At 33.9% G+C, this 16,252-nt stretch overlaps 1 pseudogene; it reads left to right on the plus strand.

Moving 5' to 3' along the window:
• The first annotated feature begins 4,386 nt into the window (after nt 1–4,386).
• Nucleotides 4,387–5,638, plus strand: LOC107511731 (annotated as a pseudogene).
• The last annotated feature ends 10,614 nt before the right edge of the window (nt 5,639–16,252 follow it).

Consider the following 16,252-nt stretch of genomic DNA (forward strand, 5'->3'; position numbering starts at 1 on the left):
AGTTTTTGAGGCAATAACTAGATTCTCAACCCCACCCCTTCCCTTATTAACTGTAAGAACTGACACACAATATTAGGTTATGATGATGGAACTCAGAACTACTGACATTAAATTTCTGTACAGTTTGTTAGAAAAAGGACCTGAAATAAAAATAAAGTAGAAATATAGACATAAAATATAGTTTTTATAGACATGAACTTATAGACTGAAATCCACACCCTGTTATGATAATACAATTTGTTGTTTTGAAAAGGTGAATTCAAAAGCATTCCAGGCAAGAAGAATAGCCTATGAAAAGGTGAAAAATTAACCTGTATATTTCATATTGTGTCCAGACACTGCATGGTCCCTGATACCAAGTAGATGAAAAATAAATATTTACTGAACTTGCCAAATTAAGAACTGGCATGAATAGCTGGTGAAACATTTTGCTTTCCTCTGTTTAGAGTCTATGTCACTAAATCTAGAGTATGTAAAATACATTTAAGAGATCTATCTGCTGAATTTCCAAAGGCTTTTCTTAATTCCCACTTGTATTTCTTACCCCTAACTTCAATCTAAAAGTCCCAAATGAAATTTTTTTCTTCACCTGATCCAAATTAATTGTAATTGCTCACTCATTCTGCATCCCTTCAATTATATAGAATACTATACATTCAATACCAGGTTGAGGTGTATCTGCAACCTCTTGAGTCTTTTAATCCAAGCGTGCCTCTATTTCCATAGCCATCTACCAAGGACAGACCCTTCATTAGCTCATAGTCAGATATGTATGAATCCACTCTGCTGATTTTCAGGTTCTTGGGCTCTTTCTCATTTTGAACTTCACTGACATTTTTGTAAATTATTATTATGTATTAGTGACTCAAACCTAGTTAACTCTATGACTTCATAATAATCCTCGTAAAAAACACATGGCTTTTCTCAACATATGATTACGTGTGCAATTAATTACCTAAGTAATTATTTTAATGGTAGTTGGGATAACTGTGACCTTTACATCTCTGTTAGTATTACTAGAACTTGAAACAAAATATTCCAATGAAAGTTCAAATGTATAGTAGATGCATTTTGAATTCTTATTGCAATTTAGTAAGAAAATAAGGCAAGAACTAACTCCATCTCAAATGAAAGAAAATGAAGTTTAGCAAAGTTGGGCAATTTATCAAAAGACATTTAACAAATGGCATATATAAAAAGAATACATAGTTTACTCTGAACATTTGTTGGCCAAACTTCTTTTTGTCAACCACAACATCACACCACATGAATAGAAAATTAATCATAAATTCAGACTAAAGAGGATTACATCTTAAAATAACCTAAGTGGAATTCTACTTAAGTAGCATCTGTTCCCACCCACAAACTCTTCTGCTTTTCTTTACCCAACGTGCAAGGAAGTGGTGATTGAGGACATTCAGCAATGTTCTTATGTGCTTTATATCCAAACTCAATATTTAATTTGAACTTGTGATATGAGCTACATTGTCCTATAAGAAACCAACTATATATTCTATAATGAAACATTCCTTAAATCAAAATAGACTCATGCTAAGTTTTTTAAAATGGAATTTAAAATTCAGCTAATAATTTCTTTTGGTAACATTATAACAAGGTTTTAGTGAACATACATTTGTATATATTTTTTTTATTTTACTCACAAATATGTTTTGTTTGCCAAATATATGATATGCTCAGTTTTGTTTTCCATCGCAGGATTTTCTTTTCTTTGCATTTTACACAGGATGATGATCTGAACTTATCCATATTAAGCACCCCCATAACCCACAAAACAGTAACTATTTCAGCCTTTATCTTATAATATCACACACGTTTCCCAACTTTAAAAATATATTATTATCATTTATCATCAGTCATTAAGTCCTATAGCACCCCCGTAGATTTCAGGAAGCACCCAGAAATGTGTGAAACAACTGCCAGTGCTTCAACTAATAAAAATGAACCTCCATTTGCAGTATGCTGTGCTCATCTCCCCCCAGGGCAGTTCCCTACTTCCTCCTGCAAGCAAAAGAAGTAGGTCTGAATACTCATGGATGAGTTTCTTGGGGTTCTATGGAGGTAGATAGTGGAAGATGGTGTTCTTTTTATTTCTGCATTAATACACATGAACTTACTCAAGTCTACGCTTCTGTACCAAAGATACAGAAAATAACATTCCTAGTCCTTGCTGCTTCCTCAAAGGTTTACAAATACACTTTTATAAACTAAGGAGTAGGGTGTTTCTTCTCAGTGGCCAGCATCTTTTTCTCCTACACAGAAATATAAGCGGCCAAGTCCAGACTGTGGATCATAAAACCCTTCTTTATTATCTTTTTCCTACTTATTCCTTGCTTCTACCTCTATTTCCATTATATTCTCACAAAACTTTTAAGGTAACAGATCTTTTCAAACAGAAGTTAATACAGTAGGATTTTTTTTTTTCTAATTGTTAGATATTGAAGTTAAATACGGCTCAAAGGGTTTTTATGATAGACATAGCTTTTGGGGTTTCTCAGAATTCGATGTTTCTAATTGTCTCTACTGATTTTATCTCCTTTGATTGTATCAGTTTCTCTTCTACTTAACAGTCTTTAACAGGCATTTAAGCTAATTTATTCCTTTTGGCTTACTAGACAGAACATAAAGGAAGAAGAAAATCTAACCTCTGACTTCTGAACTTCTGTCCTACCTTTTTTTACATCTCATGGTGATGCTATCAGAATCATTAAGCCAGTTCTATTAAACACATTGTAGCCCAAGATTTACGTTATTTATTGTACCTGACCCTCCCAAAGAGTATGAATGCTGACAGGGTATGATGGCAAAGATCCAAGATAGAACCATTTAAGTAACCATGAAAATTTAAGTGTTAATCTCAATATCCACCTGAGAATGACATTTGTCTTCATGGTTATTTCAATGTAGAACAAAGAAGTTATCAATAATTAATTCAGTGGGCCAAGAAACATACACTTGAGTAAATAATAACCATAAAATAATCTAAAATTTAGAAATATTTTCATGTTTATCTTTGGTACTAAACATTTATATTTTCATTTTGCCATAATCTATATTTGTAAAATGCTTCCTGTTTATAAAAACAAAAACATGAATGCTTTAGGAAACTTTGCTTAGTCTTAGATGTTAGCTTCTAAAAATGGAGAGATTTCTAGAGATATTTTTGGTATTATTGACCATAGTTAGATGGAAATAACCTACAAAAATACATTACCATTTTCTTTTTCTTTTTTCTTTTTTGCTATTTGTGTTACTAGATGTATGAGAAAACAAAAAAGCCGTGTAAACAAAATCAATGTTAGCATAGCTTATGTCTCAACAATAATAATATTTATTGAGGAGTTACAAAGTGCCAGATTCTATCCCAAGCATTTTATGGTTATTAATTTTGTAATCTTCACAACTCTAGTAGGTTATCTTAATTCTCTAAATTGGTCATATTGGTGACATTTTATATTACTTCCTGTTCAATCCAAATCACCTTACTTTTTCAGTAGCAAAATTTCATCATGCTTTGTGTCTTTAAGTGTTATAATAATTAAAGTATAAATAAAATTAAAACAATTTAATTAACAAAATTATACCAAAAACAAAAAAAATTGTTAAAAATGAAAATATCAAGTGAAAATTTAGCATAATCAATCAAGAGATGATGATATTACAATATTACAATTATTTCATTAGTGTTTCCTTTTAAATTTCCCTGAGAGTTAGTGACCAATGAGACATTTATTACGCAGTGGCAGGAGGCTATCTTAATTCATGAACTGATCACTTGGCTATTAATAAATAGAAAATCAAGTTTAGATACAATTCATTTAAGAGATTGACACTTAGTCCTTATTATCTGAATACAATTTAAATCCATTCTTACTTTTAAATTCTACTGCCACTTTTTAATGGTGAATCACTTTACCAACCAAAACAATTATTACTTCATTCCTAATTCTACTCTTTTAAATCTGCAGTAGTGCCTACACTCAGTTTCCAAAAATGCCATTTTCTTGCTTTAAAACTTCCCTGAAAAAGTGTCCAGGTATGGGGGATAAGGGCGACCATCTGAATTTTTTATACAACTTTCCAAAACCCACAAGATCAACAATAACAAATAAACACACACACACACACAAATAAACAAAAAAACATTAATAAAATTATTATTTGCCATTCTTAAGCCATTATCAGGGAACAGAGAATACAATGATCTTTTAATTATTGTAAATAGAAAAATGGAAAATAAATTTTAACAAGCTCTCATGGCTGGTCTATAGGTATGAAGAATGAGGAAAGGGGAACTTAAGAGAGTTTGTGAGGAGGCCACGGTGAGAGCTGGAGGCGGCAACGCGACTACGACCCTCCCGCACTATCATGAACACCAAGCAGATCACTTGCAGGTATTTTATACACAGTGTGTGTTGGGGAGAAAACCAATGCCTGTTTTCACATGACTTGGCAAACAGGAGGCCATCCACCATCTGAAAATGCTATCAGAAGGACTGTTACACCTATGGAACTTGTTGCAGATATGATCACAGGAGGCCCTCTACTGCGGCTGGTGGTGCTGTGGGCACTGTGCTGCACGATGTGCCCTTTTTGTGTTTCTACAGTCCTCACCTTCCTTCTGACCTCACTGCATCCATTGTCACAACTAACTTGCATAAGCCTGGGAAATGTGAAAAGAGGACATTGGTACTTAAAGACTGAAATCTTTCTGCATTGACCAAAGAAAAGGCTTCCCCAATTGTGGTGAATAATTCAGGAGGTGGTAGTGACTCCCAGAGTAGCCCAGAAAGGAAGCCACATTCCTATCTAGATGCAATCAGGAGTGGCCTCGATGACTGAGAAGTTAGCAGCTCCTACAGCAGTGAGCAGCGGCTATGCCCCTATGCAGATGCCAGAGAGTGCCAATTTGAAGATACTTGTGTCTACTTGCATGGAGAAGTGTATGAAGTCTGTAGGTTACAAGTCTTGCATCTTTTTGACCCAGAACAAAGAAAAGCTCATGAGAAGATCTGCATGTCGACATTCTGACACGAGATGGAGAAGGCCTTTGCCTTCAAGGCAAGTCAAGACAAAGTGTTCAGTGTCTGCATGGAAGTGGTCCTCAAGAAGTCATCTGCTTCTGAGAGGAGATTTGGGATTCTCTCTAATTGCAATCATACATACTGCTTGTCCTGCATCCGACAGTGGAGGTGCGCCAAGTAGTTTGAGAACCCAATCATTAAGTCTTGTCCAGAATGCTGAGTGAAATCAGAGTTTGTAATTCCAAGTGTGTATTGGGTGGAAGATCAGAATAGAAACAATGAGTTGATTGAATCTTTCAAACAGGGAATGGGAAAAAAAAGCTTGCAGATACTTTGAGCAAGGTAAGGGAACCTGCCCAGTTGGAAGCAAATGTCTTTGCTGCCATGTTTGCCCAGATAGGTGGCTGGCAGAGCCTGAGAAACCTCAGAAACAGCTCAGTACTGAAGGCACAGTAAGGTTCCTTAATTGAGTGCGGCTCTGGAATTTCTTTGAGGACCAAGAAAGCCTGAATGTCCCAAACACAGAAGATGTCAACATGACAGAGCTTGGGTACCTCTTCATGCACCTGTCAGGAGTAGAGCCATCAGAACCCTGAAGAGTAGATGGATGCCCATGCATCTTGGGCTCTGTTGGCTGAGCCTTCTCTGAGCTAGAGTGTACAGAGCTTCCTTTACTGCAGCCCAAGGTGCTTAGATTTGAGTGGAGTTGTATTTAACATTGGTCTCATCAATTCTCCTTTATTACAGCCATAAGAATAGTGAAGGATATAAAATAACCTAATGAGTATACGAATCTCTACTTTTCTAGCTGTCATCTTAGTTGTACCTCAAGCTCCTCAGGGGGTCAGCAAACCAGCCAGTTTTGATTGACTGATTTTAAAACAAACCTGGCTCCTGTCCTTTATGAGCTTTAACTCCCTGGAAACAGTTAACTTGTAGTTGTTCCTAAAGCAAATTTCTTACCAGAGGACTCTTCACCCCTGCGAAAGGAGTCCCCTGTAGTAAATTTCCCTAGTATACTTAACTAGTATGTAGCCAAAACGTGACCTACACAGGGCTTTTCCAGAAACAAAAAATGGGCACTACACACCTTAGCATAAGACTTTATTTAGGACTCTTCAGTGTTCCTAATCAGAACAGGAATCTCGTTGCCATAAATTCAGTAAGAAAAGTATAAACCTTCTTCCTCGTAAGGTGGGCTCTGGAAGTAGCAGGAAGTGGGATGGCAAAGCAGAGGTATGGCCCCTTATTTGTGGTCATTGTTGGGGCCACAATGGGAAGAAATGTGTACCCAGCTCTATCCTGTGGGCATAGGCCCCAGGGTAATTGTACTGAGGCTTGGTGGACAAGCACATGTATGTGGCTCCTGCCCAAACCTTCTCTAGTTTTAACCTGTAAAGCCTGACTTTGATTTGAAATTTCATAAACACTTAATGGCATCTAAGAAAGTTTCTGGTTCTGGCCCAGTAGTGGTCCTGAAGGGAACTTAGCATGGGTCTTCTGACATCAGTTGTGATTTTAATTGGAGTATAATCTTGTGAATCAGAACAAACTAAGTCTGAATTACCTATTTTTATAAACAGCTATAGGTATCAAATATTTTGTAAAATACATTAAATGTGGGTATAAAAAGGTCTATTCTTACCTGAGATTAGAGTGCTTTTGGCATAATTTTTATAGTTAACTCTAGCGAAAGGTGACGAGCATAAGCAAAGGCCGAATTAAATTCACTTAGTGGAGGCTCTGGGCCCATTTCCTGCTTCTTGAATCCTACTCCAGAAGGGATGAACAAATGGGAGAATCATTAAGCCTACATTTAATTTATTTTATTAAAATAACATAATCGAACCACCGCATAACTGTATTTTGCCAGGCGCAATAAAAACAAAATTAACAGCCCCTACCCGCACCCCCCAAAAATGTGTTTGTGAAAAAGAAGAGTAGAACAGAAGATACAGATTAAAAAAAAATTATTTTCAGAAAAAGAAATTACAACAATAAATACCAACATACTATGCACAAATCAAAGAATTGGTAGTTCCCAGCATCAGCTATAAGAATTGTGCTTGAAAATAAGCAAAACTGGAGATAATAGCCTTTGGGAAGCATTGCTTCTTGGGAGAAGAATCTGCTAAATAGAACAAGTGGCAGTGAAAAGAAAGAGGAGGGAGAACTGAAAGTTAAGGATCTCATAGAAACAAAACACAAACATGGCATGTCACTCCTCCCCACTTCCTGCCACCATCACTACTATTACCAACATAATCAATTGTTTAAATGTATTTTATCATTTTAAAAATGAAGATGGCACTCTTGAGCCAGGAAAATTATCAACAAAAATTTTTTTAAAAAATCAATCCAATTCAACACGAAGTACTGCAAAAAGTAAATAGCAAACTCAAATTAAAATATTTTCTGTTATAAATAAATAATCTTTCCAAAAATCAATAAGGAAGCAGAAGAACAGTGTGATGAACATTCTAAATTGTATCAGATAGTCTTAAATGAGCATTTAGCTATAATTAAAAAAAAATGCATCGAATCAGAAAATTTAAAAGCTAATGACAAAAAAGGAAGGAACAGAAAAAAAATAATGAAAGTCAATCAAACTCATTAAAAAAAGAAGAAATAAATAAATAAAGTCAGCCAGGAAATGAGTAAGAAATTTAAAGGTGCCCAAGGGCGTATATGTTGTAATAAAAATTTAATAAGGGACTGTGAGAAAACACAGGAAATTAACCAAGAGAGTACACTTGAGATTTAAAACAACAACAAAAAGAATGAAAACTTTAAGGAGAAAGTGGATGAAACGCAAGACAGGTAAGCAAAAAATAATAATAATAATCTTTTCTTTATATAATGTTACTGGAAAAGAAAAATAAAAGGAACAGAAATAAATTTTTAAATCTATAAGCCAAGAAAACTATCTAGAAATAACTTAAATTTACATTTTGAGAGGGCTTACTTTGCACCTAATAAAGTGATTCAAAAACAAATGATTCAGAAATATGTCAGTGAAATGATTCTATTTTATGGAAAAAAAGGTCACTAGATCCTTGAAAAAAAAAATAATCAAATTGCCTATAACAAGAAGAATATTAGTCTAGTATCAGCCTCTCAAAGAGCAACATACATCACAAAGCAACAGTGGAGTCCATTTTTAAAACATTCAATAAAAGAAAAGTTAACTAAGGTTTTTGAATATAAAAAAACAGTTCTAACTGTACCCAGGGACTATTGGTGTGTCATTCATGTGGAATCTACTACAAGATAAGTTTGTGTCACCAAGCCATACCTAAGAAATCTTGGTAAATGAATTGCTGATGATTATTTAATATACTTAATTGTAAATCAAAGACTAACACAAGAGTAGGGTAATGGTTGAGAAAGTAGTGTTTAAACATTAATGCTCTATGTAGAAAGAATTCCATTAAAAATGGGAGAAGGGAGGAAGAAGTGCAACGTTTGAAAAATGTAACTGACTGTTGTATATGTATCAATGAATACCATTTAATATTGATAGACTAGATAGTGAAAGATTTCTTTAAGAAAAAACAAAATTAAGACCACTATAACAGGTGTAAATATAAAGGTAATTACTAGAACAAAACAGAATTTTTCTAAAACCCAAATGAAATAGTAAAATAAAATTTTGTTTACTTATTGTAAATAGAATATGATATATATATCAATTATAACAAAATAATATGTCAAAATTGAAACTGTCACACATATTAAAAGTATATAAACATAGATGTCCTCTCTCACCACTTTTATTTGACATTAAACTGGAAGTCCTCACTATGACAGCAAGACAAGAAAAAGAAACGAAAGGTATATAGAATGGACAGGAGGAAATAAAATTGTTTTTATTTGCAGATATGATGTTTGCTGATATAGAAAATTTCAAAAAATCTTCAAAATAACCTACTAAAGCTAATAAGCAATTACGGTAGGTAGCAGGATACAAAGTCAATATACAAAAGTCAATTGCTTTCCTAGTTACCATCAATTAAAGCTGAAATTAAAAAACTTTTAAAGTACCATTTGCAATAGTATCAAAAAACTAAACACTTAGGGGTAAATCTAATACTATTTATATAAAGATTCTATATGCGGAAAACTGCAAAACTACTAAAATTAAAGATAATGTAAAAGAACGGATAGATATTTTGTGTTCATGGTTTGGAAGACTTGAGTTAAGATGTCAGTTTTTACCAACTTGACCTACAGATTCAATGCAATCCAAATCAAATTCTGGGGAGCTGTTTTATCAATATAGATAAACATGAAAGGCAAAAGTCACACAGTCCTATACAACATATTCTTCTTTCATCAGTTATCATGTTTCCTTTTTGAAATAAATTATTTTTATTCTTGATTCTAGACTTCCATATTGGTAAAAACATGTCATTAATATCCCTGAAAAGGTACACTAGTTATTGAAAACCATGCTCAAGTGTATCACCATGAGATGCACTTTTGCCATTCTGAAGAAAATTGACAGTTGTTTATTTAGGTTGCTCTGGGATTTCATTTTAATCTTTTCACTGTAAAGGATTACAATGCCTAGTGGCAAGCATGTTGAGCATATATAATTTGATTCACTTCCTTGCTCAGCTGTTCAATACACATCATGGGAATATACAAACTGAAAACCACAATCATTCTCTTGCTGAACATAAGAGACTTATCAATACCGATGATTCTTTTCACTCAGGTTTCTGACCCTGCTGAAATCTTTGAGACAGCTGATCAATGTCTGGGCGCCATTTGAAAATCCATTATGATCCCCAAGGAAGGCATAACACTATGTTTTCTTTTTATAGCACAGGAAACATCTGAAAAGCCTGTACCTATTCCCTTTGGCTTCTTGAATGAAGGCAGACGTATTTAGAAAAAATAGACTATAAACCTAGAGAGAAAGAAAAAATAAGAACTAGATTTCTACATTATATAGTTTTCCAAAGTCATAATAGATCTCTATAGAATAAAATTAGGAAGTTAAGTATCATTATGGAAATAAATAATTAAGTAAAAATTTATTAAACAAACAAAACTCAAGTAATTCATTAGTTTAGTCTGGTAATGGAGTCTATAAAATTAGATTATTAAAATTCTGTTTTTAATCCTGTACATATGTTAATTAGCTAAAATTAATGGAATCTGCTATTACTGATCATTATGTTAGCCTAAGAGAGTGGCTGTTAAATTTTTACTTACAACATAATTACCTGCAGAACCTGTTAAATTCACAGATGGCTAAGCTCCTCCCCAAAATTTACTATGTGGGACCTCCTGGGGATTGGTCATTTACATTTTTAACTAGCTTCCTGGGTAATTTGATGCGCATCAATATCATGAATCACTGACTTAACATATAGTAAGCCCTCTAATAATGTGCATGAAAGGAATTTATAATTGATTATTTATTATCAGAGCCCAGTATGTAGAGCACCTATTTCTTTTGCTGCAGCTAACATCTCTATCATCATTTTCTTGCCATTTCACTTTACATTAATATATCTATCTTATAGTAGTAAAAGGAGAAAAATTTGTCAATTTTTCTTCTCAAAGGTTTTAGTAAAGGTTAAGAAATAGATTAAAATTGATTTTAAGATTATCTGGGGATTTTGTTATCTACAATCTCCATGTTTTTGGTTTTCACAGATTGATGGAACTGATTATATTGTCTTTGTTTCTAAATAGATCCTAAAATAGAGTCAAGAATCATAGAACTAGAGAGTTAGTAATGGTCTTAGAAATTATCTAAATCCCATCAGTTTCTTGATATAGACCTGAATAATCTTTTTTTTTTTTTTTACTTTCCAACAGGCTTCACTTTTCTTGATTTCTGCTTTGAATCAATAGTTAGAATATTCAGCAATAGAGTGCAGGACAATTAGTTTATAACAAAGGAGAATAATGCATACAAGATGTCCTCTTATATCTTAACTTTATAAAACACATTATAAAATATATCTAGTCTTGAAGCCAACTAGATTGAGAGAAAGGTAGCAATTTGCAAAAGGGACGTTGAAAATAAGAAAAGAAGAGAAATCTAAAAGGTCTTATCAGAAGAGCTATTATGCAGGAGAGTTAAAAAGAGTTTTCTGTTTTAATTGGGAATAAAAAGGAAAATATGTTTTAAATTGCTTCAGGAAGGGTTGGCCCTAACCTCTACTTGCAGTTTCCCTAAACTAAGCACACTATCCCATTCTTTGAACATGCTTTTTCTGCTGCTTGGAATGCTCTTCTCTTATAAGACTTTCTTGACCACCTATCATGTAGTTTTCCTTCTCTTGTCTTCTAACTCGGCATAAAATAATTGTTCTTACGCTATGCTATATCTCATCCCAGGTAGAGATGATACTTTATTCACTTCAATTCTTCATTCTTATTTCAGTGCTTTGCATGTATTGGTGCTTGATAAATGTTTGTTGAATGAAAGAAAAGTAAAAGTTGGGGGTGGATCTCTTGATTAAGAAGTTGTAGGTTAACAAAAGCAAGTCATTGGAGAAAAAAAAAAATAGCGGAATTGTCTTCTCTCAACAGAAATGGTCAGAAGGTAAATGTTTGAATCTTCTGTTGTTTTCTTCAAGCCTATTCTCTCTCCTAAGATTACAGGACACTTCTCCATAGAGGACATACAAATGGCCAACAAGTATATGAAAAGATGCTCGACATTGCTAGCTATTAGGGAAATGCAAATCAAAACCACAATGAGATACCATCTCACACCTGTTAGAATAGCTGTAATCAACAAGACAAGTAATAACAAATGTTGGAGAGGATGCAGAGAAAAAGAAACCCTCATACACTGCTGGTGGGATGGCAAATTGGTATAGCCACTATGGAAAACAATATGGAGGTTCCTCAAAAAACTAAGAATTGATCCACCATGTTATCTAGCAATCTCTCTACTGGGTATTTACCCCAAAGATTTGAAAACCCATATCTAAAAAGATATTTGCACACCGATGTTCATAGCAGCACTATTCACAGTGGCCAGGACATGGAAGCAACCAAAGTGTCCTATGATAGATGATTGGCTAAAGAAGCTATGGTATATATATACAATAGAATATTACTTAACCGTAAGAAGACATAAAATACTACCATTTGCGACAACCTGGATGGACCTCGAAATAATCATGCTAAGTGAAATAAGCCAGACTGAAAAAGTTTAAAATCACATGATATCACTAGTATGTGGGATATAAACCTAAAAGCAGCAAGTAAACAGGACAAACAGAGACTCAAGGACATGGACAATGCACTAGTGGTTTCCGGCGGGTGGGGGTGGGGGAGGAGGGAAGAGATAGACTGGGTAAAGAGGACAAATATAAGGAAGTTGGGGGAGGATAAAGTGGGTAAAGGGGATCGAATATATGATAACTAAAGGAAAATGGACTTTGGGTGGTAATCACACAATATAATATATAGATCTCAAATTATAATGTACACTTGAAAATTATATAATTGTATTAACCAACGTTATTCCAATAAACTTGATTTAAAAAAAAAGATTACAGGAGAGGCAATAAGCATGGCGGCTGTGGTAGACCCCAAGCTCTGCTTTAGTTAGACCTACTAATGTATAAGTCTGAGCACAGAATCCAGGGCCAGACTGCTTGCAATGGTAAATAACTTTGTAATCCCTGTATAACTGAATGATATAAACTGTAAGGTGCAAGCTTCTGTATCAGAGCAGCAACTTAATAGGCTGCAAACAGAAAGCATGAAAGCATAAATGCTGGCCTGTAACCAGATAAAGGTCAACTCCCATTATAATAGATAAAGAAGAATACACCCTGAATTTTGTTTTAGATAGAGCTTCACAAAATGTAAAGTGTGTAAGCTTCATCTGGGGAGTTTGTAAACGCACATTCCCATGGACAATTGATTTTGTAGGTGTAGAAAGCTGCCCAGGAATCTGCAATTTAATTAGTGCCTGATGATCATAACACAGTTGGCCCTTTGAAAATCACTGCTTTATATTAGCTACAGAGAAAAGTTTTCTGCCAATCACATGTCACAACCCTGAAAACTTAAATCAATAGGAATGATTTTTCTGAAGTGTTTGTTTATTTTTCTTCCACTTTTTTTTAAAAAAAATTAAATTAGCTTCAAGTATACAGTGCATTGATTAGATATTTATTTAGTTTATGAAATTATCTCCCTGATCACTCTGCTTTCCCGCTGGCTCTACACATAGCCATTACCTTACTGTGGCCTGCATTCCCTGTGCTGTGCTCCCCATTCCCATGACCCTCTATCAACTACTAATTTGTATTTCTTTAAACCTTCACTGCTTTCTCCCAGTCTATCCACCCTCTTCCCCTCTGGCTGTCCTCTATATTTGTGGGTCGCTTTTCAATTCGTTTGTTCTTTCTATTCCTTATATTCTGCATATCAGTGAAATCGTATGGTATTTAACTTTTTAAAAGAACTTGTTTCTACGGGATGAATCAAATACTGTAGGAACTTTAATTTCTATTCTTTTCAAGATAGAGACATATGGCATAGTAGTTCAGAGACTGTGTTCTGGATTATTACTGTGCCATTGGATTATCGGGCATTTGGGAGAAAGAAACTTAAATGTTTTGCATTTTGATTTTCTCCTTTTTAAGAAAAAGAATAATAAAACCACTAACAAATCTTCTGTAAGGATAAAAATGAGATAATAAGAAGTGCTTAGTACAATGTACTGCTCCCAGGAAAAGTTAAATAAAAGTTATCAGTTGTGAGGATGATATAACTTACAATTTCAAAGAGTTGATAATATTTGAATAATAATAACTATAATGCAAAGGGGTTAGGAAAAAAAGTAAAACATTTCTAGATATCTACATTAAGACAAGAGCAATGAGTTGCACAAAGTTTAAAAGTCAATTTCATAATATAAGATAAAGTTCTGTGGAGTCCAGAAGACAAAAATAGCATATTCTGCGGTGGGGCGGAGCTAAAAAAAGGCATCGTAGATAGAGTGACATTTGATTTGGGCCTTGAAGAAACAGTAACATATTGACAAGAGCATCCCTGACAGAGGAAACCTTGAGTAAAGTTTGGAAGCACTGAAGCACATTATGCATTTGAGTGAAAAAGCTTCTATTTTGCTTTATCAGGGGAAGAGCGAAAAATAAGATTGAAATATTACATAAGTCTGAAATAAGCAAATAAAGTCCTTTGCTTATTTTGATGCATTTTCCACACAGGTGTGTCTAACAGAGCAGCAGACACTTTTATTTCCCTCTTGAGAAGCAATTCCAGAGGTGGTAACTGAGATGTCAATATCACTGCCTTTTCGCACTGCGGTGAGTCAAATTGGAGTCTAGAAAAGAGGTCTCTATTAGTCACAGATAAATATTCACATGAACCTGATGAGAGAAGGTGCCAGCACTATTGAACATATGCAGCCTTTTCACACTATAGTTCCCAGCCTTTTCTGAAGGGAACTTAAGAAAAAGTACTCTTAAGTTAGAACCGAAGAGTATTAAGAAACACCAAAGACTTTGGTAATGAATGCTCAGTGTAAATAAGAGTACCCGAGTCCTATATTGGCTCTAGTGTTAACCCCTTCTTTGGTTTGAGGTAGATCGTAAAGCACTAAGACCACTCTTCTTCCAGGGCTGTGACTTCAGATTAAATTGAAAGGAAAATCATTATCATAAAAATGTCTCAAGAACTTGTGTTAGACCAGCAAGTAAGAGATGTTGCTATCAGCAAATAAATACATATTAAATTAATACTATGTTTTTAGACTTAAAGTAAAATAAATTTAACATACTCTCTTACTTCCGGCAGTGCTGTAGAGATTGAAACTGAGTTGTTTGAACTTTGCAAAAAGCAATAAATATGAAATCTGTATGTTAGCCATTCAACTATCTTTTGAATATCAAGCTACTAGAAGACAGTCATACCTACAATAGATTTTCTAGTAATCTAATGTATTCATTATTTTTTTTTCCTTCAGAGAAATTATATAACAAAAAAAAAATTGTGGAGCTGAATTCAGGTGTCATAAATATATCCCAGGACTATTGGATATATTTTTCTTTATACTAAAAACTCATATCTTGAAATATATGTACATATATACACATATATATGTATACATAAAACATATATACACATATGTGTATGTGTTTAAAACAACTGGACAAATCATAGGAGTCCTCAGAAAGGATTTTCATTAACATGTGTTAATGTGATCTGGGAAGAGAATCTTGAATATCCGGAACTATGCATGTTATGCATATACCAAAAGGGATGTTATCCAAGGTGCCTCATTAAATAGACAACTCTAGATAATTTATGCCTCATGATAGAAATGTGCTGGCCTCATGTAAAGTTTAGGCCACATTATTGCTTCTGAAGACGTAAACATGCTGAAAGAAGCACGGCTTGTTGAATGACCTCCGGAAATCAATATGGCAACCTTTAGCTCTGATAATTTTGCTGACTAATGCACTAGATGGTATTATTGATTTTTCTGACAACATATCACTTATATTTTCAAAATATAGATATGAATTATTGACAGCATCATCAAAATGAAAATATACCAATACAATTTTACCACCTAAGTGCCACATACAAAAGATACACAATCTACTTATGCAAAAATTACCACTAAAAGAAGGAGATATTACTTTGAGTTGAAGAATAATGATGACATGAACCTAGGATTAGATGTTGAGATATTCTGTAAATACCTAATCACTCTTTGTATAAAAAAATGGGACTCAGCTGAGTAGCTCAGAAAAGAGAAACTTCAAATGACTTTGATTTAAATTATTTAATGAATTCTGTGATTTTGTTACTCCTAATGTTTATATAGAGAGAATAGGCTTGTGGTATTAAGTAGCTGGACAACCCACATACTAGTAATATTTTTTAATCACCATTTATGTTCTAGATTATTAATAAATGAATAATTTATTTGAGAAAATTTTATGTACAGAAGAGAATTCAAATTTTCTTAGGGAAATCTCAACTTTTTAAAAAGTTATATCTATGTCAGATCTGATAGCAAAACATCATGAAGTTAGCCAACTAGCTTCCCCAATGAATAAATTATGTCCTAAGGCTTTGGGACTCTGACTGAAGAAGCTTTTGTTATTTGGCTCTTTATTTCTCCTAGAACTTGATCCTCAACATTTTTATGTAGAAATAAAATGGTTATTTAGTAATCATTTACCACCTTT

The sequence above is a fragment of the Rousettus aegyptiacus genome, unplaced genomic scaffold (assembly GCF_014176215.1).
Source record: "Rousettus aegyptiacus isolate mRouAeg1 unplaced genomic scaffold, mRouAeg1.p scaffold_m13_p_2, whole genome shotgun sequence".
Classification (NCBI taxonomy): Eukaryota; Metazoa; Chordata; class Mammalia; order Chiroptera; family Pteropodidae; genus Rousettus; species Rousettus aegyptiacus.